This window comes from Trachypithecus francoisi, unplaced genomic scaffold (assembly GCF_009764315.1).
Source record: "Trachypithecus francoisi isolate TF-2019V2 unplaced genomic scaffold, Tfra_2.0 Lachesis_group4, whole genome shotgun sequence".
Classification (NCBI taxonomy): domain Eukaryota; kingdom Metazoa; phylum Chordata; class Mammalia; order Primates; family Cercopithecidae; genus Trachypithecus; species Trachypithecus francoisi.
The window spans coordinates 32,275,257-32,301,166 of NW_022681469.1; the positions used below are offsets into that span (position 1 = coordinate 32,275,257).

At 39.8% G+C, this 25,910-nt stretch overlaps 1 protein-coding gene and 1 long non-coding RNA gene across 2 annotated transcripts in view; both read left to right on the forward strand.

The window, feature by feature from the left end:
* GRM8 (glutamate metabotropic receptor 8) overlaps nucleotides 1–25,910 on the forward strand; it is an 832,302-nt gene that overhangs the window by 581,542 nt on the left and 224,850 nt on the right. The gene's annotated exons all lie outside the window — the stretch shown is intronic.
* LOC117072755 lies at nucleotides 12,120–24,395 on the forward strand. The gene is made up of 3 exons (XR_004432939.1): nucleotides 12,120–12,155; nucleotides 20,448–20,453; nucleotides 24,272–24,395. It is a non-coding gene; the product is annotated as an uncharacterized LOC117072755 (long non-coding RNA).

Here is a 25,910-nt window from a genome sequence, read left to right on the forward strand (position 1 = left end):
TTTTTTTGAGACGGAGTCTCGCTCTGTCGCCCAGGCTGGAACGCAGTGGCTGGATCTCAGCTCACTGCAAGCTCCGCCTCCCGGGTTTACGCCATTCTCCTGCCTCAGCCTCCCGAGTAGCTGGGACTACAGGCGCCCGCCACCTCGCCCGGCTAGTTTTTTTTGTATTTTTAGTAGAGACGGGGTTTCACCGTGTTAGCCAGGATGGTCTCGATCTCCTGACCTCGTGATCCGCCCGTCTCGGCCTCCCAAAGTGCTGGGATTACAGGCTTGAGCCACCGCGCCCGGCCTGAAGCTGTAGGATTCTTGCACACTGTTGTGAGGCATGTAGGGTCCTAAACCACTCTGTAAAACAGATAGGCAATATCTACTATGTTTGAAGACAGGCATACCAGATGATCTACCAGTTCCATTCTTGGTTATATACTTAATGGAAATACACATCCATTTGCAACAAGACATAAATAAAACCATGTTTCTAGCAGTAATGTGCATAATAGCTAAAGCCAGAAATAACCCATATATTCATTAATAGTAGAATAGATACATAAGTTATAGTGTGTCCATGGAATGGAAGACTATTCAGCAATGAAAATAAGTGAATTACAGACAACCATAACAATGGAGATACTTTTCACAAGCAAACTCAAAAGTAGCCTAGCAGATAAAATCCAAGTGGAGAATTTTATGTAAAGTTAGAAAAGTAACAGGGAAAACCTAAACTAAAAGGTTTAGGAATACACTGTTAGGTGAAAATGATTTAAAAAAATCAAGACAAAGTTTATCTTAAAAGTCAGAGTGGCTATCAAGAGGAGAAATTTGTGGTTAGGAGCTGGTACAGCAGGGCACGTGAGGGCATGTATGGTGGAGAGTGGCCCCCAAACATGCCAACCGTTTTCTGTCTCCTCACCTGTGTGCTGGGCACACAGGTGCTTGTTTTGTAATAACTCACTGAGACATGTGGTTTGGTTTTATTCCATTTTCTGTGTATGTATTGTAATTTATATTTTTAAAACATTATAAAAAGATAAAAACTGGTAGACGCAAGCTACTGGAATTGTAGGGTGATAGGCACCCTGAGAGGGACAAGACAGGTCAATAATTCCTGGGCTGGTTTTTCACATATCGTTGGGTAGAAGGAAATGGTAATGTTGCAGGATCTGTGGGGTGTTGCTTTTCTGGCTGGAAACCTCTGTGGCTGGTGGCACCTTTGCCTGAATTTTCACTGGGCCTGCTGGGCTCATTCTGCCCACTTGATCTGGCAGGGGGAACTTGGCTCACACTACTGGCCTGGATCCTATGCCTCCAAGGGAGACTGTGAGTCAGGCATGGAGTGGCGAGGGGAGTGTGAGCAGTTGTGGGGTCTGGCCACTGTGCACAGCCAGACACACTGGCTGCTGCTGCGGGGCAGGCAGTTCCAGGTACCAATATGGGTCCTGGCTCTCTGTGAGGCTACAGCTGGACCAGGAGGACTGCAAACAGCTTCCCTAGCTGGCACTGGGGAATGCAGTGGCTCATGGAAGCTTGGAGATGCCAGGAACTTCAGGGCCCCAAAGAAGGAGTCACTGCCCTGGCTCAGGGAGCTCCCAGAGCTGGGCTTCCTGTAGGACTACAGCTCTTCTCTCCTTCTCTTCACCCACAACATGGCAAGCAAGGGGCATGTTTCAGCCCTGTTTGTATTACAGCTTTTTTAGCCTTGCCATTCAGCAGGTACCAAGGTCTTATCCTGAGTCCAGGAAGAATGAGATATGCAGACAAGTGGAGGGTGAGCAAGACAAAGAGGAGCTTTATTGAGCAATAGAACAGCTTAGAAGAGACTCTCAGTGGGCAGCTCCTCTCTGTAGTCAGGGTCTCCCAATGAGTGTTCATCTCTCAGCAGAGAGGATAGCTCCTCTCTGCATTTGGTCATCCCATTGTCTCCTCAACTTTCAGCAGAGAGGAGACCCTGGGGTAGGCAGTTCCTCTCTGCAGCTTGTCATCTGGTCATCTCCCCATCATCTCTCTGTCCTCTGCTTGAGTCTGGCTGAGTCTGGGGGTTTTTATGAGCCTCAGAGGGGAGGAAGTGCATGCTGATTGGTCCATGGGTGCCCATGCAGGCCCAGGGAAAAGTGTCACAAATTCACCCTCTGGTATACGGGAATGGCTCTGAGCCCCCAGGGTTCACTGAGGAGCCTTCTGCCCCCTTCTGCCCAGGAGCCTGTCTGCCTCCTGTCACCATTCATGGCACCCAGGCTGTTGATGCCAAGGGGTGCCTGCAGGCCAGTACCCAGCTATCCTCAGCACCCCTTGTGCCCCCCTCCTGTGCTTGTCCCCACCCAAAGTTTAGAGGGAAGCCAGGCAGCAGGGGGTCGGTGTGTCTCTGCTGCCCTGAGCATGTGCCCCTGGCCAGACTGCAACAGTGCCCAGGCTTGGCCCCAACCTTACTCCAAGATCAGAGCATACACTGACAGTGGGGAGAAGCCAGGCAGTGGAAGCAGGCACCTCCGAGCCTGCAGGGGTCAGAGGGGCCTTCCTGGGCCCCCAGGAACAGAGATGCCTGGGTCCAGAGTTGGGGCAGAGCAGCTGCAGCTGCACCCAGGGAGCTCCCACCTGGCTAACTCGGAAGGGGCGGGTCTCCCGCTTGTCCAGGGCTCTTGCAGGCTACCTGGAGCATGGTACCACCCCAGGCCCAGCTCCGCCTCAGGTCCCCTCTCTGCTTATCCCTCTGTGCCCAACCACACTGCTCCCCCGTCTGCAGGCAACTTGGCCCGGCCCCATCATGGTGGCCCCCAGGGTGGTGGGCTCCAGGGGGGCTCCCAGGGGAAGGCTCTGGGGGCTGTCCGCCTCTTCTCCATGACCTCCCCATAGCAGTGGCTGTAAAGAGTGGCAAGCAGGGCCAGGCCTTGGAGTGGGTACTGCCCGACTGCGTGAAGGTGGGGGCAGTGCAGTCAGCTGCCTTGGGGACACAGGGCACAGGGGTCCCATGGCCACTACTGCTGCCCTGCAGCCTCTCCTGCTGCCACCACTTGTGCCTCCTTGCTGCAGCAGGTGTAATGGCAGCAGTCACTCTGCATGGCCCGCCGCTGCCATCAGTAACACATTAGGCCAGATGCTAGTGCATTGCTTGCATCTGAGATCACAGTGTGGAAGGTAATGAAGGATGACATGAAAGTCCAGATTATCAGACTTCAACAACTTGTGACTAACAAAATAATACAAACAAAATACACAGATCACAAGATGTATGGGCTCCCAATTCCTAAACTAGTAAAGAATCTAGGCTTTACCCATGCTTTCCTTACCCAGATAATCCCTATAATCTGCAGTTTTGGTCGCATTTAATCCTGAGCCTGTCTGTCTTGCTACACATCTATTGCACTGTGCTGGAGAGATGCAACTCCATTATACTCCTTCAAGTCAGACTTTTCTGAAGGTGGGTAGGCCATTTACTAGCTCCGATAGAGCCCTGGTGCCATTGAAGTCTTAGAGGTCTATAGATATGGCAGGTAATCAAGGCCCCTTCTCTTGCTAACCTAGTGCTTTGCTTGAGGACACCTCTGTCCCAAGTGCAGAGCTCTGCCACTCACCCTAAAACTTGGTCCATCAAAGGGTGAAGGAGGATACTCTCTTCCACAGAGTCCTGTTAGACAAAAGTTACAGCAAGAATCACTGGGAGCCGAGTGTGATAATACACAAAGTGGGCCACTTTCCTGAAGCTGAGTCCTTGGACCCAAGAGGATTCTAGCATCAGCCACAGTCTGCTGTGACTACAGTAGCCTTCCTCTTCAACAGAGAGATGCTAGGTTCAGAGTATCAGCCTACACCACCCACTCCATATACAGTGATCGTGCCCTAAGTATGTTAGTTTTTTTCTTTCTTACCATTCTTCCCTCCGTTTATTGCCCTATCTTCCATCCTCTCTACTTCTTTCCCTCCTGCTCACCTTCCCTTCATCCACAAATATTTACATGCTAGATACTGCGCTAGGCAATGTAGAATACAGTGGTGAAAAAATCCAACATGATGCCTCTTTCATGAAGGTTACAACTGCCTGCCTTTCTGGCCTTATTTGGGGTTATCTAAAAACCTCAGAAATGTTTAAATACCATCTCACACAAAAGGGTGTGCAGTCCGAATTCATTTTCTCCCAGGAGCCTTTTAATCTACTATTAACTCATCACTCATGGATGAAAAGAGCTGTGGGAAGGAAGATCCACATGTCAGCCAAAGACCGTAAGTCTTTCCAACAAAAGCAATCGATTTCCAGGCTCCTGTCTGGACAAAATATCTTGTTTATGTAACATATATGTAACATATTTAAATGCCTGACTGAATATTAAGAAAAGAGCATTGAATTTTATTTACTTAATACAATATATACTTGACCTTCAGTAAGGTTTACATGTGAACAGTTAAGTGGAGACATGGAGGGAGGGGAGAAAGAAACACCTAGGAGAAAAAGAAGGGAAAATTAAGGAAAAAGAGAAAGGCTCACTAGGTCTGAAATACTTTTGCACTTTATGTTGCGAGTTGAAGAATGTGATTACCTTATCTCTGCCCTGTGAAAGGCTAATTAATTGTTTAACAAGAGTTTCAGCTCTTTCACTTCTCTGAGCTTGAAATATCAGAGGCTTCCTTGGGAATGAGTTAGTCATAGCACCAAACAGAGAAGAAAATGAGCTGAGGCAACAGCACAGACCAGGTTAATGTAAGGCTGGTTAGATTTAAACTAAGGCCTTGCCTGGGTACTTTTTAATTCCACAATAACTCAATTGTGTTAGGGTGGGGAGTAGGAAACAATTGTGGGTTCAGCAAATGTAGAGAACAAGTTTCTCACTTGGGCAGGTTTCCCTGCCTTTCCTTCACCATTTTTCTGACTGCCGTGGTATGCTTCTTCAGTATATTCCTACCACAGGGGTCACACACTTTTTTTGTTTTGTTTTTTTTGAGACGGAGTCTTGCTCTGTCGCCCAGGCTGGAGTGCAGTGGCACGATCTAGGCTCACTGAATTCAACCTTCGCCTCCTGGGTTCAAGCGATTCTCCTGCCTCAGCCTCCAGAGCATCTGGGACTACAGGGGCGTGCCACCATGCCCAGCTAATTTTTGTATTTTTAGTAAAGACAGGGTTTCACCATACTGGCCAGGCTGGTCTCAAACTCCTCACCTTGTGATCCGCACACCTCAACCTCCCAAAGTGTTGGGATTACAGGTGTGAGCCACCGCGCCCAGCCCACATACTTTTTCTGTAAGGAGTCATACAATAAATATGTTAAGCTTTGTGGGCTAGATTATTTCAGTTGCAACTACTAAGCTTTTCTGTTGTAGCCTCAAAACAGCCATAGACAATAGGTAAACAAACGGGTGAGGCTGAGTCACCAGAAAACTATCTTTGCTAAAACATTGGAAGGCAAAAACAGTGCTGATCATTCTTTGCTGACCTCTGTCTTAGTGAATAAGAGTGTAAATTTTACATAGGAAACGATTGAGTTCAAATTAAAACTATCATCTATAAGATTTGTAACCTTTGCCAAGGAACTTATCCTCTCTAAGCAACTGTTTTCTCATCTCCAAATTGGGGATAATAAAGCCTCCCTTGTGATATCAGGAGAAATAAATCAGATCATTCATAAAAATTGCCCAAGACAGTGCCTGAGATGTATTATGTCTTCAGTAGAGGACAGTTATCATTATTAGTCGCTCGCTCTCCATTCATGCATTCAGTCATTCAGACATTTAGAGAGTGCCTATTGTGTGTCAGATATTTAGTACAATAGGGATACAATAATAATAATGTCTATCCCTGATCTAAAGGGATTAAATAGTATAGGAGGGAAAATAAACATGTGTATAAGCGTTTATACGGTAAGGAATCAGGGCCAAGAAAGGTACTGTAATTCGGAAATGCTTTGGGAACTACTAAGGGTATATACATTTATCTAATTTAGTTTTGAAGCTTCCTGGCTTTGAATGAGACTTTTTATATTTAGAGCAGTTGCTAATTTATTTCTATATATTGGGTTGGGGTAGCTCATCAAATTCAAGTAAAACACACTCATAAAGGAGGAGGAATTACCCATGATAATTAACCATAAATAATCAATACAGTAAATAAATCAAGAAGGAAACAGCCTCCAAAGTTTGAAGAATAGATTTTCTTTTTCTGGAAAACTTGCCTGGATGATCATTGTCAATTAAAAGTGTGTGTTTAGAGAAGGCGAGATCATTGAAGCTATTGTGCTCTTGAATTTATCAACTGAAAAGGATCGTTCTTCTGTCTGCCTCTTAAAGCATGTATCTAGCAATTGAAAGTAAATACACCTCAGTGTGATGCCTGGAAGTCTGTGTACTTGGGAATGAGACAAAGTCCCTGCTCTGTCACTGGTGATTGATTCAGTCTGAAGGAAAACCCTTAAATCTCCAAATCATTGAGTTTCAGCCTAGCTTTTCTTTTCTCTGATGAGGAATACTTCAGGGGATAATAATGCATGGATAGTACTTTCTGTCTGGTTTGCAATCTTATGGTAAAATGTCATTGCCAGGAGGTGGCCAGTAGCTTTGGAGTCATGAGGAGAGTATCTTAGGCAGATTTATCTCTCATGTACACCAACAACAGTGGCAGCTCTCAGGAGATTGTGGAGAGTGGAGGACGGACCACTCTTGGAAGGAGGTTAGAGCTGGTGAAGAAATGCTGCCGCCACAGAGCAGAAGAGAACAACTTTTGCTAAATAATGAGATACCTATTGAGGAATCCTAAAGTAATAGGGGGGAGTTCTAGTGGGCTCGCTATTCTGCAGCAGTATATGGGGCAAGAATGAGAATGCAGAAAGGGCAAGAATGAGTATGCAGAAAATGGGGTCTAATAAATATAGGAATTAAGGAGTCAGAGACCTGGCTGCCTGACCACTTATTTTCTCTACCTGTTTACTGTTCTTTCAAATATCTCTAAAGTACTTATAAATATGTTCCTGAATCACTTCTCATTAAACTCTAAAAATACACGTTCTTTGTTTTTCTTGTTTAAAGTAATCACACAATGGAAAGGGGAAAGGTGGTAATGATACACAGGTGAATACACACGTGCGTGTGTGAATAGAAACTAACAAGGGAAAGCTGATCACATAAAGAGTAACCAAACACACACTTCAGGGGCTTCTGAAAAGCACTGAGGGCTTTGTTTTATTAGCATGAGTGGTATCTGGATACCAATAAAAGTTGGAGAAAACAAATATTTCCGGGAAAACAGCACAAAATTAGTTATTCTTACATTCTCCTAAGCAAAGCATGCTACTAACAATGTTAGTCAGCAGTGCACCAGGGCAGATGGACAATGATAAAATGGGTATATTAGTGACAAATAGGTTACTTACAGGAGTTATTCATCTAAAACTCTCCTTCTTACTTGGCATTATTAAATGGATTGTCTTGTATGCCACTGAGAGGCAAGACCTAACAATAAGAAATAAGTAATTGGAAAATTTCACACATTTAATGTAGAAATATGCTGCATTTCTTCCATTGTAATATCTATTGCAAAACAAACTTTATATAATAATTTATTTGCTGCATAAAGGGCATTAAAGATACATAACTAAAAAGCAAGGCCCAATTATTTGGAAACTTGAACATGTGCTAATAATGGCTTCTTGATCAAAGAAATGTGTATATATTTCAACACTCTTATTGAAGGTTGAGCAGGCTGGTCAGGCAAGACTGGAGGTGAGCTTATAGTCTCACCTCTTCTTGACAGTCTTCAGTCAATGAGATCGACAGTTTTCTATTCATAATCTCATAGTTTGTGCACCATAAATAGCTATCAGTTGGGAGCTTGCTGTAGCAGAGATATGCCACTCATGCTCTAAGGACTTTGACTTCAGTTCTAGTTGTGCATCTCACTCATTGTGCAATCTGGGGTGAGCCTCCCATTTATTAAGTTCCATCTTCATCTTTTTTTTTGTTTTGTTTTGAGATGGAACCTTGCTCTGTTGCCCAGGCTGGAGTGCATTGGAGCAATTGCAGCTCACTGCAACCTCCTCCTCTTGGGTTCAAGCGATTTTCCTGCCTCAGCCTCCTGGGTAGCCAGGATTACAGGTGCCTGCCACCTGGTCCGGCTCATTTTTCTATTTTTTAGTAGAGATGGGGTTTTGCCATGTTGGCCAGGCTGATCTTGAACTCCTGACCTCAAGTGATCTGCCCATCTCAGCCTTGCACAGTGCTGGGATTACAAGCGTGAGCCACCGCATTTGGCCTATTAAGTTCCATCTTTAATGAGACCCTCCGAGAAAAATAGCCCTCGCATCTGCAGATTGGGTTTCATCACCCTATTGTATGTTCTTTCAGCCTCTTGTACTTCTCATGTATGGTGATTATTACAATTATGATTTCATTATTTGCTAATTACAGCTGAGTAATGTGGGTCCTAATCAACACTATATTTCCAGCTTCTACCTTACTATCTGGCATATGGCTGATGCTCCATTTATATTTGTTGAGTAAATAAAGTTGTTTCACTCTCTAGGCATTAGTGTTTCCATCAGTTAGATGAGAACATTATACTAAAAGATCTCTATAGAGTTCTTCCTGCTCTTAAATTCTGAATTAATTTTCTTTTAATGTATCTTCATTTAAAATATTATATCAGAGGAAATTCTAGCTTTTAATTATGAATTGTTTGTCCATGCATCCAAAAATAATGGTAGGTAAAATATCCATGTGGGAAAGATTTCCTGCAGTATGTACATTTAATGTATAATTTTAGACATTTAAAAATGAACTGCAATAATTTAAAAATGGGCTGGCAGAGCATTCTCCATTGGACCACAAGCTTCTTGAAGGGAGCTACTATGCTTATTCATCTGTTAAACTCTAGTTCTAGCATAGACCCTGGAAGATGGTCCACAGTCTTTACTGAATTAATAAGGGAAGTCAAGTGAAAAAAATGGTGGCAAAATAGAAACAAGCAATGCAATGGAAAGCTTTGTTGGCAGAAGCCTGAGGGGCTTGAAGGAAAAATGGAATTAGATAAAGGTACTCAAGTGGGATGTTTTACTTTCTTATTAATGATCTACAAGGGTTTTAGACAAAGACATTTCTGAACTTAAAAACAATTTCCAAATTACTAGTTACAATGATATTTTTATCATTTAAATTTAAAACAATAGAGACGACCTAGTGCTTAATTGGAGGCTCCCACTCCTCACTGTTAGTCAATTTTGGAAAATTCCAGCTCTCCCTGAAATTAAGATACTATATGCAACTGTCACCACAACCCGGATATCTGTCAAAAAGAAGGAAGTGGCAAACACACTGAAGATGCATAAGGTCCTCCAGGCAGCTGAGTACCACTTAATGGAAAACTGTTTACAAAATAATTTTTTTTTTTGACAGAGTACTTCTGAGAAGTGCTCTTAGTTTATCAGAAAGAGGAGAGCTGCTGTTTTAAAAGTGTTTTAAGAAGCTTGGATAAAGATATTTCTCTTAAAAAAATTCTGCTTCATTATCATTTTTCCTCCCCTTGCCCAAAGAATGTTTCAGAATCAACACATTTCTCCTTCCAATTTCACACAAATATTAACACTCAGTGGCTTTTTTATGGGTGAAAGACTTGAGCTACTCAGCAGTTACAACATGACCAAAGACACTTCAGAATCAGATTACTCCATGGTATTCTTTGATTACTTTATTTGAATCAAGAACACTAGTCTATATCTACTTACCAACTACGAAACATAAAGCAGGTATGTCCTAAATATAAAACAAACTATAAAGAGTGGAAGTGTCTTTTTTTAGATCTGTGTAAATCCTAACCTTCACAAGTAGTTTACAAAGAAAAATGATCGAATTCCAGTACTAAATATAAAATCTTATTTTTTTGAGTTTTAAAAACTTCTATTGTGAAATTTAGCACACATACAGAAAATTGAACAAAATATAGATTTAAAGCTTAACTGATTCGCACTAAGGGAACACCATCATAATTACCATCAGGTTAATAAGTAGAATGTTCCCAGCGCCTGGGATGCCTCTTCCATGCCCCGTGTTATCAATCGGGATTCCATCAGAGGAATCAGTGAGAGCTGCTATAGCAGATGGGATTTGTTCCAGGGATTTGACCTTACACAACTGTGGGAGCTTGATGAACAGTTAGTTTGTTTTGATTTTTTATTTCAATACCTTTAGGAATATAAATGGTTTTGGTTTTATGGATGAACTGTATAGTGGTGAAGTTGGCTTTTAGGATACCTGTCATCCAAATAGCGTATGTTGTACCTAATAGGTAGTGTTTTATCCCTCATTCTTCTCCTCAAAACTCCTTCTGAGCCTTCAATGTCTGTTATACCATTCTGTATGCCTTTGTGCACCCATCACTTAGCTCCTACTTATAAATAAGAACATGTGGTATTTGGCTTTTTGTTTGTGAATTACTTCACTTAGAATAATGGCCTAGAGTTCCATTCAAGTTGCTGCAAAAAGCATTATTTCATTTTTTTTTATGACTCAGTAATATTTCAAGGTGTATATATATGTGACATGTGACATTTTCTTTATACACTCATCGGTTGATGGGCTGTTAGGCTGAGTACATATCTTTGTAATTGTGAATTGTACTGTGATAAACGTATGCGTGCAGGTGTCTTTCATTCTGACTGAAGTAGGTGGTATCACATTGTGGTTTTAATTTGCATTTCCCTGATGATTAGTGATGTTGAGGATTTCTTCATATGTTTGGTGGTCATTTGCATGTCTTCCTTTGAGAAATGTCTCTTCATGTCCCCCTTTTTAATGGTATCATTTTTTTCTTGCTGATTTGATTTCCTTATAGATTCTGGATATTAGACCTTGGTCGTTGTATAGTTTGCAAATATTTTCTCGCATTGTATGGGTTGTGTGTTTACTCTGTTGATTATTTTTTTTGCTATGCAGAAGCTGTTTAATTAGGCCTCATTTATTTCTTTTTGTTGCATTCGCTTTGGGGGTCTTAGTCACAAATTCTTCTTTGCTCAGAAAAGTTTTTCTTAGGTTTTCTTCTAGAGGCTTTTTGGTTTCAGGTGTTAGATTTAAGTATTTAATCAATCTTGCATTAATTTTTGTATGTGGTGAGAGATAGAGATCCAGTTTCAATCTTTTACATGTGGCTTTCCAATTTACCCAGCACCTTTTATTGAGTAGAGTATCCCTTCTCTAGTGTATGTTTCTGTCTGCTTTGTAGAAGATCAGTTGATTGTAAGTATTTGGCTTTATTTCTGAGTTCTCTATTCTATTCCATTGGTCTATGTGTTTACTTTTATACCAGTACCATGCTCTCTTGGTTACTATAGCCTTGTAGTATAATTTGAAGTCAGGTAATGTGATTCCTCTGGTTTTGTTCTTTTTGCTTGGTATTTCTTTGGCTATTCAGGCTCTTTTTTGGTTCCATATGAATTTTAGGATTTTTTTTTTTTTGGTTCTGGGAAAAATTATGTTGGTATTTTGATAAGAATTGCATTGAATCTGCAGACTGCTTTGGGCAGGATGGCCATCTTCATAATATTAATTCTTCTAATTCATAAGCATGGAATGTTTTTCCATGTGTTTGTGTCACCTATGATTTATTTCAGCAGCATGTGATAGTCTCCTTGTAGAGATCTTTCACCCCTTGGTTAAGTATATTCCTAGGTTCATTTGTTCTTTGCAGCTATAGTAAATGGGATTGGGTTCTTGATTTGTTTTTGGTTTGGTTGTTATCAGTGTATAGCAGTGCTACTGATTTGTGCACATTGGTTTTATAACCTGAGACTTTAGTGAATTTATCAAATCTGGGAGTCTTTTGGAAGAGTCTTTAGGGTCTTCTAGGTATAAGATTATACTATCAGCAAACAGAAATAGTTTGAGTTCCTCTTTTCCTATTTGGATGACCTTTCGTTCTTTCTTTTGCCTGACTGCTCTGCCTAGGACTTCCCACACTCTGTTGAGTAGAAGTGGCGAAAGTGGGCATCCTGATCTTGTTCCAGTTCTTACGGGTGATGCTTTCAACTTCTTCCCATTCAGTATTATGCTGGCTATGGGTTTGTCATAGATGACTTTTATTATTTTGAGCTATGTTATTTCTATTCCTGGTTTGTTGAAGATTTTTACCAAAAAGGTATGCTGGATTTTAGAAAATATTTTTCTGCATCTATTGAGATGATCATATGGTTTTTGTTAGTAATTCTGTGTATGCAGTGAATCACATTTACTGACTTGTGTTTGTTGAACCATCCCTGCATCCTTAGTATGAAACCCACTTGATCACGGTGAATTATTTTTATGATGTTCTGTTGGATATAACTTGCTAGCATTTTGTTGAGGATTTTTGCATCTATGTTCATGAGGGATATTGATCTATAGTTTTCTCTTTTGTTGTTATCTCCTTTCCTGGCTTAGGTATCAGGGTGATACGAGCTTTGTAATGAGATAGGGAGGATTCCCTCCTTCTCAATCTTTTGAAATAGTTTCAGTAGGATTGGTACCAATTCTTTTTGAATATATGGTAGAAGTTGGTTGTAAATCCATCTGGTCATGGTTTTTGTTTAGTAGGGAGTTTTTTTTTTTTTTAAAGTTATTACTGGTTCAATCTCACTGTGTATTATTGGTCTGGTCAGGATTTCTATTTCTTCCTGTAAAATCTAAATGTTGTTAATGTTTGGTTTCCATCAATATTGTTGCTTCACACCAAAGATAACTACTAGTGTCTTGACCTAGGTACTTTGCAAAGGCCCTAGCTCCTAATAACATTACATTTATTTAGGGTTAGAATTTCAACATATGAGTTTTGGGTGGACATGAACATTCAGTTCATAAAAGATTATTTGAGACACAAAGTGACTTGCCTGGAAGTTTCTTTCTTCTCCTCACCCTAGCCCTTGAAGAATGAAGGGATCAATATTTGGCCCATATCCATTCCTACATTTATGGCATGTCTACGTACTTTAGCTGTCTAACGAGAAATGTGACCATAATTCTGATTCTTTTTTTCCCCTATTATTTTTCCTTATCTAGATTTTGTGCTTAGTATGTACAGATCTGATGGTGATTGCCAGCTAACATTGATCTATATAATTTGGCTAAATGGCCAGTAGCCTGCCCTGTTGCCATGGTTGCTTACTCAAATTTTTCTTTTTTTCCTGGGGGCTACATGGTCTTCTTGGGCAGGTCAATAGTAATTTTTTCCTTTATTATACTTATTTCATTAAATTGTAGTTATTTTTTATTTTTATATTGTGAGTTCTTGAATGCCAGAACCCACATCTAATTATTTCTCCAGTATATTTCTTATAGTATAATAGTTATCTTAGAAACCTAAGTTTGACCCATTCAGTGGTCTTATTAATGTGATAACTAATGTGAAACCAGCACTATTAAGATGCTTTGAGTATAGATACAGACAGTGAGTGTTTCTGTAGATTCAGTTTTGAGGGTGTGAGTACCAACTGAAGGGAAGACAATGTACCCTCTTATTTTGGGGAGAAAGAATCTCAGATAGTTCACAGGAAATGTTATCACCTTCACTTAAGGATTATGACTAGGGAAAAACACACTGCCTTTTATATTCCTTAGTTGTTATGACACAGACAGCTATAAATCTACTTAGTTGCTATTTGGGGATTATTAATCTCTAGTAAGCAGTACAGTAGAGCTGGAGTATGGATTTTATGGAATCAGTGGTGTGAGTAGGGAAAGAAAATGAATGGGAAAAGGCCAGCAGGTTGAGAGATGGAATAAGAATCGGAAAATATTGAATTGTAATGTTTGAGTTAGGTAGAAATGATATTCAACTAGAGCGCAGTTTATATTGTACTGAATCAGTTAATAGAATTGAGGAAAAGGTCTATATTGATATATTTAAGTTCTCAAGTCAGTATGCAGTATCAGTGAAGAAGGCTAATAGAACGCCAACTAAGATTAGGGAAAATATTAATAATATGTAATATTTCTCCAGACTGTCTCATAAAACCAAAGACTCTGAGTTGGAAAGTATCTTAGAGGTCATATAGTCTACCTCTTCCACTATCTCCTTACCTTTTATATTAATATATGCTAATAAATGTTAGAATTTGGAGCAGCACATTAGGAGGGATTAGAACACTCAAAATAACAACTCAAAAGGTATCAGTTATTAAAACTCAGCATCTACCATGACGAATTTGACAAGCAAGACCTTGCTTTCTAAAAGGAAAAAGCATAGCAAGCTAAGCAGCTCACTTGGCCCCACACACAACTCTATAAAGACAGTGGGAGGATGGTAGGCCATGAAGCCCCCCAAAAAAACACATGGATGGTAATCCATGTGTTTTTGGCTTGTTGATCCTGTCTTTGCATGTTTCCCCTTTCTCCAGTAAAGTCTATTTCTAGTGAGGCAATGTAGAATTTGTCTAAAACCATCGTGCATGACATGGCTACCTTAAGTGGATCCACCTTGCAAGACACCTGTGTATATATCCTATAAATCCATTATCTCCCACTTGAGAGCATTTCCCTACATTGCCCAAGTAGTGTTGCAGGACTTTCCCTTAGTTCAACTAAAGACATGGTCCTTGTCTGTCCCACAGCTGTGAAAACGTAGGCTCGCAGATCATCTGAACAGTGAGTAAGCAGGGGTTTTGTTGGGGGAAAAGGAAGAAAAGGGAGAAACAGGGACTCTCACAAGGCCAGAGTCCCTGCTAGAGCGCTTCCTGCCAGGTTGTTTGAATCCCAGGTTCCACACAGGAAGAGCAGGAGCGCAGCTCCTCCCTGCTGCAAGGGTGCCAACTTCCGTGGCTCCACCCCAGCGGTCAGGCCGCTTGGAGTTTCTCCAGGCACCCCCTCCCACCTGGCTGTCTCATACCCCCTTCTAGAGAAATACATCTAACTGCCATTAGATTAAGAATAGGGACAACTATCTCAACTATCTCAACTGCTAACTATCTCAACTGCTTCCTCCTGAGAAGGGGGCACTGTTTTGGGGAAACAGCAGGTGGAACACCCTCAGAGACCTATCTAAAGGTTCCCAGCAGAAGGGGCCATGTGAGAAGCTCTGGTTACAGGAGTGTTTGGAGTTTGATGCTTGAAAGTAAGAACAGACAAACCACGTTATTAGATAACATGTATCAAAATGAAACAAGGGTAGGGGTAAGGATAGCTAAAAAATCCCAAGGCCTTTTACCAGTTTGCACAGGGAGAGGGAAGCCAAAAGCCCTACTGGCAAATAAACTTTACCCTTTTGCCCGCATGTTGGGCTTCTGGGTTCCTTTCCCCTGAGCTCGATCCTAAACCAAAGAGTTTAAGGTTTCGGAAATTAACTTTTCCCAGTTTGAAGGATTCATTTGAGGGAAGTGTCTCATAGCGCAGAGACACGATTACCTATTTGTGAAGAGAGACCAGAGGAAGAGAAAAGAAGAGAAGATGCCTTTTAAAGGATTCCCAGGGGGTTAGAATGCCTTCTAAAGGGGTATAGAGTGAATACAAATGGCTACCCATCTAGACAAAGGGGAGCAGGCATCCCTGGTTCCTTTCTCTTCCTAGCAGATACCCACAGTGTGTGAGGAAGAGAGGGAAGAGCGTCCTCTTTTCCTTTTCTGTTCTTGCATCCCGTGAAGCAGGGAGGACCTAGAGAATAGGAATTATCCACTCTCACCTGTGCCACTATCCCCACTACTATCAGTAGCCTTGGAGTTCCCAAGACCTCATTTATGCCATGGATATTAACATGGCCTTTATTCATGAAAGCTTGGGGTTGGTTTAATCGGTAGAAATCAGCCATGCTCACATGTGCTATGCCTTTTAACTTCTGTTATTGTCTGCTTCTGGATCCCTCAGATCCAGTTTTCCTTCCTAGGGTTTTTATCTGAAGCTTGGAATTGAGTTTCAGACAAAAATGTGTCTCAGTGGAGGTTACATGGACTCCTTATCATAAGCCAAATGCTAGGGTCAAACTGGAGCTGAGTCCTCCTCCAAGAAGAGAGAGGAATGGATGTCTTGTGACACACCCAGATAACTGGTAGCCGTAGTTATGCTTGCTGGGATTTGGGTGGATGGCGCTTGGCTTTGGTTAGCTACCTTGGTCTTCCTTTCCCAAAAAGGAAACCTCTGGGTTATGGGCATCCTATTTATTCCTGCCACCTGGCAGAATTTGTAGGATAACTGTTCAGAACTAGACTATTGATCCAGATTTCTACATTACCCATCCCTCTTGTTCTTTCTGAGCTGCAGCTGGGGATTGGTGGTTGGTTCACAGGAATGATCAGGGTTGATCTAAAATGTAGGTGAAAACTTGAAAATGACTAGTGAGTTTAGAATTTAATGACAAGTATATGATAAGTTTTGAAACATGATTTCTCTCTCGCCAAGTCCTCATTTTTGTTAAAAAAAATATAATAACTGAATGATTTACAAAATAGACTTTAGTCTTACACTTGGCCTGGTTATTTGCATAAAGTGCAGCAAGAATAACTATTTCTACATAGGCCTTTTGAATTGGCTTTGATGGGACTCTGTTTCCCAAGGAATCTTAGACAAGATCTTTTAAAGCCAAGCGCAGTCATGGGTTTGTGTTGTCAAATACCTGTGAGTTGGGTGATTTTCTCCTCTTAAGGCCCCAAGACAAACCTGGAGCTCCTGGACTTGTTGGAAAGTGACATTCTTTACTGACCACAGGTCAAGAACCCTGTACAGGGACTACATGGACAAGGGTATGAAACCAGTTTCCCACTGGGTGTTTACTGGCTCTGCAAGTCAAGATTGACTCCTTAAAGGGAAGCATACCCTTCCAGTCAAAACCCTGGTAAAATAACTACTTTCTGCAATTGTGTCCTGTTGCAAAAGAAAAATGGATTCTTGTTGTACTGATGCAAACAACTATATTGCCATAAGAATACTCACAGATAGTTTCCAAATTCTAGAGGAACCAGGCAGAGAGAAACAAACACGCTACAAATTTTGATCACAGGAGTGTATACTTTACTTAATTATTAAAGGCTGTAAATAGTTCAAACTAAATTTCCTTGACTATAAAAAAAAAACAAAAGCAAGGATGAGCAACATTCCAAGCAAAAGTCAAAAAGATTTGCTTTAGCTTCCTGAGTTCAGTCCATTTACTTAACTCTTGTTTTGATTGACATTCATGAACATGTCAGCTCTTTATGAGTAGCATCTTTTTTCCTTCATTCCAGTGTTACAGTCTCTAAAGTTATCAGAAACCTGTATTTGAAAGTACCTGTTAAAGTTGTATAGCTTATTATAAACCATCTTTTGAAAGGATTAAAACAACAATTGTCTGTGAATAACAAAGTGTCCAGGGTAGTTACAGTTAGAAACACAATTGACAAAGAAGTTTTGTTATCTCTGTGTTTTACAATAACTTAACATAACCATAATTATGATTTATGGCATATACTTCGACCTCAGAATTTTAGAAATCCCATACAACTTTGGAACATATATTAGTGTTATCCACCAAGATATAACCTAAAGAAGATTGAGCGTCATTTTGGCAATCTCATGTACCTAAACATGTCTAATAATCCTTTTTACCTCTCTTTTCTGGACACTTCAGGGGCCCTCTGAAGTATTAAAAAATTAGGTGCCAGGGAAGACAATTTTGAGACTGAAGTTTGATTTTGGTAAAGCTGTTAAATATGTTTAAAGCACTTAATATTATGAAATAGAATTCCAGATGACCATAAATTATTTATTTTGCCACAATGATGACTCGGAAATTTTAAAAAAGCAAAAACCTTTTATAACCCTTTTGAATTTTGTTAAGGAGCAGATTAGCATTTTAAGAACACCTTGTTGTTCTTATATTTTAATGCTCAATTTACAGAAAAACCATATAATACCCTTTTTGAATTTAGTCAATATGTTCACCCAGAGAACCTCTTGTGCAAGGTTAATTTACCCAGTTCTTCTACCACTTGTTTGAACCTTCAGCTTTCTCTTATCTAATTTAAAACAATCCTTTAACCCTAGGCAAAAAAATTGTATTTCCATACCTTCTTATAACATTTTTCAAAGAAAAATCACATTTTACTGTTCTTACACCCCTTGCATGTAAATCTATTTTGAGTAGTCTCAATTACATGTTATAATGGTAACCCCTAGCAATTGTTATCTTTAAGGTGAGACTTGGTAAGTTGCTTTATTGTGTGCTAAGTGCAGCCAAGGTATGACTCCAGCATAATTAGGGGCGTGGTTAGTTCCATAGTCCCCAGGCCTTAAACAGTTGTGAAGCCAACAAGTCAAATGGCTCACTAAACCCAAAAAGCAGTTTGTAACCTCAAAACACTTAAAAACCTTGCATCTGACCTGCATTTTACTAATGGTACTTAGGGGTGTTTTTGTTTCTTAAAGATTAAAGTCGCATGAACTGAAAGGTACCATAGATTTTATCTTCCCTTTAAAAACATCAGATCCAAGCAATTGTCTTTCTTTTTGCCATATTAATTAGAGCTTTTTTTTTTCTTGACATTTTCTTTTTCTTTTTTAAACTTTTTATTTTACTTTAAGTTCCAGGATACATGTGCAGAATGTGCAGGTTTATTACATAGATATACATGTACCATTGTGGTTTGCTGCACCTATTAACTCGTTATCTGGGTCTTAAGCCCCTCATTCATTAGATGTTTGTCCTAACGCTCTCCTTCCTCTTGCCCCCGACTCCGCAACAGGCCCAGGTATGTGATGTTCCCCTCCCTGTGTCCATGTGTTCTCATTCAACTCCCACTTATGAGTGAGAACATGCAGTGTTTCGTTTTCTGTTCCTGTGTTAGTTTGCTGAGAATGATGGCTTCCAACTTCATCCATGTCTCTGCAAAGGACATGATCTCATTCTTTTTTATGGCTGCATAGTATTCCATTTTGTATATGTATCACATTTTCTTTTACTGCAGCACTATTTACAATAGCAAAGTCTTGGAACCAACCTAAATGCCCATCAATAATAATTAGAGCTCTTTTGACAGACATTACACACAATACACAGACAGGCATAAGGAAACCCAGTCTCTGGGTAAAGCCTGGCCTAGTAAAACATCCAAGAAAAAAACTTTAAAAGTTAACTGCCAACAGAATGGAGAAGGGGAAAGAAAAAAGAACAGTTTAAAAATGACTGGGGAAGAACCTCTTATTCTTAGGTAAGTGGTCCCTCCACCAAGAGAAAAGCTTAATTACTGTCTGATGGAGCTGAACCCCTTGACCAGGGAGTTGGAAGGCTTCTGCAGCATGCCTGGGCTGTGAACCAGCCAGTGGCTGTGCAGGACCCTTGGGTCACGCGTCCCAGTGCCGGCAGGGATGGGGGTGGTGGGGGGGAGCTGCTGCTCACAGGTGGGTCTCAAAAAAGGAAGGAAAAGGCATGAAAAGGCCTGGGAGCAACAGGCGGTTGGGGGCATCGTTCTCCACTCTCAGAAGTCTGGGGATGTAAAGGCTTAGAAGCAACAGTAAGAATTTGAGTCCTCATTTCACTCACTGCTTCTTGAGCCGCGATGTTGCAGGCCAAAAATGTTTCAGGACTTTTCCTTAGTTCAGCTACCGATGGGGGCCTTGTCCGTCCTACTGCCATGAAAATTTAGGCTCACAAACGGTTTGAATGGTGAGTAAAGTGGGGTCTTATTGGGTGAAAAGGAAGAAAGGGTGGAAACAGGGACTCTCACAAAGGCCAGAGTCGCTGCCAGATCACTTCCCGCTGGGTTGCTGGACTCCCAGTTTCCACCCAGGAAGAGGAGGAGCCTGGCTTCTCGCAGCTGCGAAGGGCTGGAACTTCTGTGACTCCACCCCAGTGGGCAGGCTGCTTGGAGTTTCTCCAGGGACCTCTTCCACTTGGTTGTCTCAGTAGGTTGGCGGTGTATTCAGTCCACATAGGGTGTGGTTTTTGCTTCCAACAACAGGTAAAGAGCTAAGTAAAAGTATGGCAGTCTACTCTTGCTGCTTCCCATGGCCACATGTTGCTCTTGCAGCCTGCCCTCTGCCATGGTAAGGCCACTGCTGGTCTGGATGCAATGGTGACACCACTGTGGATATTTAGTTCACACAAACATGCTCAGCTGTTGTGCCCCAAAGTCTCCCCACAGTGTCTTTCATCCAGAGCAGTTCTTGGTATTAGTCAGAAGCTGTGCCCAACAGCTTTGCCCTTAAATACCTGTCCTGGGCCTTGCTCACCAGCCTAGACCGTTCCTTTTCCTTTTCATTAAGGTGAAGTTGTGCTTCCCTTCCACCTTCTCTTCAGCTTGGAATCCTGGAGGTCCACTGTCAGGTTCTCATTCTCTTCTCCTTCTGAAGCTTCAACTTTACATTATAGTGGCTTTAGGAAGTTGTAGTTTGATCAATTACAAAATTATTTTCTGTTTCCCCTGAATAATTGGCACATTTTCCTTCTAACATTACAAAGAAAGACTACTCAAGCACAAATGATCTACTTCAAGGTATATTTCTGGAAGCTTCAAAATATTTTAAGAACATTCTACAGTGACACCCCAATTAAGCTTTATGTTTGTAGGCTTCCTGCTACTTCCACGTACAATCTTTCAACTTGAAGACCACTATCAACTATCATATTAACATATAAATAGCATCTTAGTATGTGGCTTTGGGCAAATCTTTGTGCTTCAGTTTACTTTATCGTAGGGTGAGGGTAATAATAATGGTATATACCTCTCTGGTTATTGTAAAAATTGAATAAATTAATATATGCTAAGTTCCTAGGACAGTGTCTGACATATAATAAGTGCTATTTTTGTGTTACCTGTTATTATTATCATTATTGTTGTTATTATTCTTACCATTAGGTCAAAATCCTTTACTCCAAACCTTGAGACCAGCTATATTTTGAAATTCCTATTGTTGGGTTTTTGTTAAAGGCAATACAGAGATACACTGGTGATATTATATAATATCCCCAGTGGAGCATAAGGCAGCATCCCATAATCAAGTACATTAATATTTATGCAAATATGTACAACAAATGTATGTACAACAAGTTGAAATAGATAAAGAGCATGGATACCTTCTCTATTTCAGGTCACGATATGGCAAAAATTAAACATATTTTTGGTTTTCAAACATTTTGGATTTTAAAACTGCAGATAAGGGATTGCAAATCTGTGTTGTTACTATTATTGTTATTGTTATTCTTTTTTTTTTTAATCACTGTTAGAATTTACTCTTCTATTATTTTTTTGTATAGTTCTCAGTTTACCACTGTCTTTCTTAAGCTGAGGTTCCCAGAATGGAACATGTTATTTTGGATGTGACATGCTGGACTCAGTAGGATTGATACATCAGCCTCTTAATGTTGATATTAATGCTTTTGTGGTCAGTTCACCAACTATGATTTTTAGTCAGCAAAAAACGTTCCTTCTTTCATCTCATGTTTTCTCTTATTATTTTTGTGCAACTGGTCTTTGGAAAATAAGTTTCTCCCTGTGAAACTGTTCTTCCCCATGAAATTTAATTTTTCAGGCTTGGCACATTTTCCTAGTCTGATGAGATAATTTTGGATCCTGACTCTGTCATCCCAATATCTGCTATTCCCATGCATCAGATGTAACTTTGATCAGCATGTCTTAATCCAATTTGGTGATAAAAATATTGAAAAGGACAGTGCCAAGGGCAGAGTTGACTTTGCTCATTAGTAAACATTAGTCAACACTATTTGGAATAGCCATTCAACTCATTAAAATACATCAAACTGTATGACGATTCATATTTCCATCCTTGCCTCTAACTATCAAAAAGATCTTTGTCTGAAGTCTTATTAAAATCCACATTTGATCTATCTACAGAAATCCCATGACATGTACTTCAGTATCCCTAATGAAGGAGGAAATAAGGAGCCTGTCACCTAATTTAATCTTTATAAACCCGTGTTTCCTCTTCCTGTTTGCTTTCTCTCTTTCAAAGTCATCACAAAAATCTGTTTGATAATCTGTTCCTTAGATTATCAAAAATATTATTGAAAATAAAACATGCAGTACTCTTGGCATGTTGACATATGTTAAAGATGACTACATAATTTTCATTCAAGTAAAAACAGTTTTATTTTATATAATTTAATATTATATTTTATATAATTTCAACTTTTATTTTTGATTCAGGGAGTACAAATGCATGTTTAGGTATATTGCATGATGCTAAGGTTTTGTGGTGTAAATGATCCTATCACTTAGTTAGTGAGTGTGTTACCTAATAGATAGATTTTTGCTTCTTCCCCTCTCCTTCTTTCCCTCTTCTAGTAGTCCCCAGTGCCTGTTGTTCTCATCTTAATGTCCATGTGTACCCAATGCTTAGCTCTCACTTATGAGTGAGAACATGCAGTATGTGGTTTTCTGCTGCTGCATTAATTTTCTTAGGATAATGGCCTCTAGCTGCATCCATGGTGCTGCAAAGGACATGATTTCATTCTTTTTTATGGCTGCATAGTATTCTATGATGAATACATATTAGGTTTTCTTTACCCAATCCATTGTTGATAGGCACCCAGGTTGATTCCATGTCTTTGCTATTGCAAACAGTGTTGCAATGCACATACAAGTGCATGTGTCTTTTTGGTAGAATGATTTATATTCCTTTGGTATCTGCCCAGTAACAGGATTTCTGGGTTGAATGGTAGCTCTGTTGTAACTTATTTGAGAAATCTCCAGACTGCCTTCCACAGTGACTGCACTAATTTACATTCCTGCCAACAGTGTGTTCTCTCCACAGCCTTACCAACATCTGTTATTTTTTGTTTAACTTTTAAATAATAGCCATTCTGACTGGTGTGAGATGGTATCTCATGTGGTTTTGATTTGCATTTATCTGATGATTAATGATGTTGAGCATTTTTCCATGTTTTTTGACTGCTTGTATGTTTTCTTTTAAGAAGTGTCTATTTATATCTTTTGCCCACTTTTTAGTGGAGTTTATTGGTTTTTACAATTGTCTTGCTGAATTGTTTAAGTTCCTTATAGATTATGGATATTAGAGCTTTGTTGGATGCATAGTTTGCAAACATTTTCTTGCATTCTGTAGTTTGCAGTTTCATAGTTTCTTTTGCTGTGCAGAGGTTTTTAGTTGAATTAGGTCCTATTGTTGATTTTTATTTTTATTGGATTGCTTTTGAGTAATGATTTATATTTTTTCCCAAGGCCAATGACCAGAATTGTATTTCCTAAGTTTTCTTCTAGGATTCTTATAGTTTGAAGTCTTACATTTAATGTTTTAATCTATCTTCAATTATTTTTTGTATATAGTGAAATGTAGGGGTCCAGTTTCATTCTTCCGTAGATGGCTAGCCAGTTATCCCAGGACCATATATGGAACAGGGAGCCTTTTTTCCATTGCTTATTTTTATCAACTTTGTTGGAGATCAGATGGCTTTATTTCTGGGTTTCCTATTCTGTTACATTAGTGTATGTGTCTGTTTTTATACCAGTACCATGCTGTTTTTGTTTCTTTAGCCTTAAAGACAGTTTGAAGTTGGATAATGTGACGCCCCTGGCTTTCTTCTTTTTGCTTGGTATTGCTTTGACTATTTTGGCTCTTTTTTGGTTCCATATGAATTTTAGAATAGTTTTTTTGAATTCTATGAAAAATAACATTGGTAATTTGATAGGAATAGCATTGAATCTGTAGATTGCTTTGGGCAGTATGACCATTGTAACAATATTGATTCTTCTAATCCATGAGCATGAAATGTTTTTTGTTTTGTTTGTGTCATCTCTGATTTCTTTCAGCAGTGTCTTGTAGTCCCTTTAGAGATCTTTCACCTCCTAGGTTAAATACATTCCTAGATTTGTGTGTGTGTGTGTGGCTGTTGTAAATGGGATCATGTTCTTGATTTAGCTGTCAGCTTGAGCATTATTGGTGTACAGAAATGGTAATAATTTCTCTACATTGATTTTGTATCTGGACACTTTACTAAAGTCATTTATCAGAATAGGAGTCTTTTGGTGGAGTCTGTGAGAGTTTTCTAGGTATAGAATAATATTTTCAGGGAAGAGAGATGATTTGATGATGTATTTTCCTATTTGGATGGCTTTGATTTCTTTTTCTTGCCTGGTTGCTCTGACTAGGACTTCCAGTACTATGTTGAATAGGAGTGGTGAGAGTTGGCATCCTTGTTTTGTTCCTGTTCTAAGTGGGGATGCATCCAGCTTTTGCCTGTTCAGTATGATGTTGGCTGTGAGTTTGTCATAGACGGCTCTTATTATTTTGAGATATGTTCTTTTGATGCCTAGTTTGTTGAAAGTTTTTATCATGAAGGTTGTTAGATTTTATCAAAAGCTTTCTCTGCATCTATTTAAATGATCACATGTGGTTTAAAAAGATTCTGTTTCTGTGGTGAATTGCATTTATTAATTTGCATATGTTGAACCAGCCTTGCATCCTGGAAATGAAGCCTACTTAATCATGGTGAATTAACTTTTTGATGTGCTGCTGGATTCAATTTTCTAGCATTTTGTTGAGGGTTTTTGAATCTGTGTTCATCAGGGATATTGGCCTGTAGTTTTCTTTTTTCTTTGTGTCTTTGCCAGCTTTTGGCATCAGGGTTATGCTAGCTTCAAAAAATGAGTTGGAGAGGAGTCCCTCCTCCTCCATTTTTTGGAATAGCATCAGTAGGATTGGTACCAGTTCTTCTTTGTCTATCTGGTGGAATTTGGCCATGAATCCATCTGCCGTGGGGCTTTTGTTTGTTGGTATTACTGATTCAACTTTGGAACTTGATAGTGGTCTGCTCAGTGCTTAAAATTTTTAAAAGGGAAAGGAGGTCTATTAATAGCTATGCCAGAAAGGCAGGCATAAGCTAGGAATATCTCAGACAAATGAGGACATGTGGTCGCCCATAAGTGAACATGGCTGAGAGTCTCTAATTCCTTCAGAGTGAAAAAATGCCTTTTACAATATCCCTGTCTCTCCAGCTTCGTGTCTGGCTTCATGCCAGTATTGACAGCAACAATCTTTAATTGACAGTTGTCTTCTATTACAGAAAAGAATGAGAAGTAGAGCAGCACCCCATCCATCAACACTAAACATTTCATAATCCATTTCCTCCGTGATGAACAGAAGCTCCTTGGCTTTACGACTCTTGTTGTACTGGATGGTACTTTAAAAAGAAAAACAAAATAGAGTATTTTTCTTGCTGTCTGTATATTTTCAAGCCTTAGCTTATTATGTTTTTGAGCTTTCCTAACTCTACAGTTTAGGAACATTCTCCTCTGTACTATTTGTCCTTCTATGATTTGCACAAATCCTCATGAAATTTGAGGTCATCAGAGATTCCTATTGATCTCTTTAGATATGCCTTCCTGCCCCCACTTTTTTGTTTTCTGAATTATTTGCGGAAGAAAAATTGAAATTTCTTTCTGAATAGTCTAATAAACCTCTTGAGCCTTCTTCCATTTCAGAGTTTCAGCCATGGTTTCATGTTCCCCTTTATTAGGACTTTTTTTGAAGGCTGCCTTCCTGGCTTCTATTCATCTGATTCAAGTTAATGTTCCTTTCACTAGCTCTCATGAGGTTTAAGATGTCATAGACACTTTTCCTATGGTTTCTTTCATTTTCACACTCCCAATCTACTTGGTGGCCAGAATTAATTTGAAAAATCACAGTTTTTCTCATTGCTTATTCTATTATCTTCAGCATAATTTATACATTTCTGTTAAGAGATCCCTTTGCAGTTTTATTTTTCTTTAAGCCTCCCAATCCCTGGAGAAAATAAAAAACAAAACAAAACAAACTTGAAGAGCCTGTTACAAAATGTAAATTTAGAGCAATTTGGAAAATCTTAACATATTTATTGTAAAATTAAAACTGAGCAAAGTAGGAATATAGTCATGGTATTTTAACAGTTAATAACAATGCCTTTTTAGTCATGTATCAAATCATATGCTTTGCACAGAGTTATAGAATCATTAAATATGAGACAAGACAGAAATCAGGCCACTGTGAAGACATGGGAACTTTCT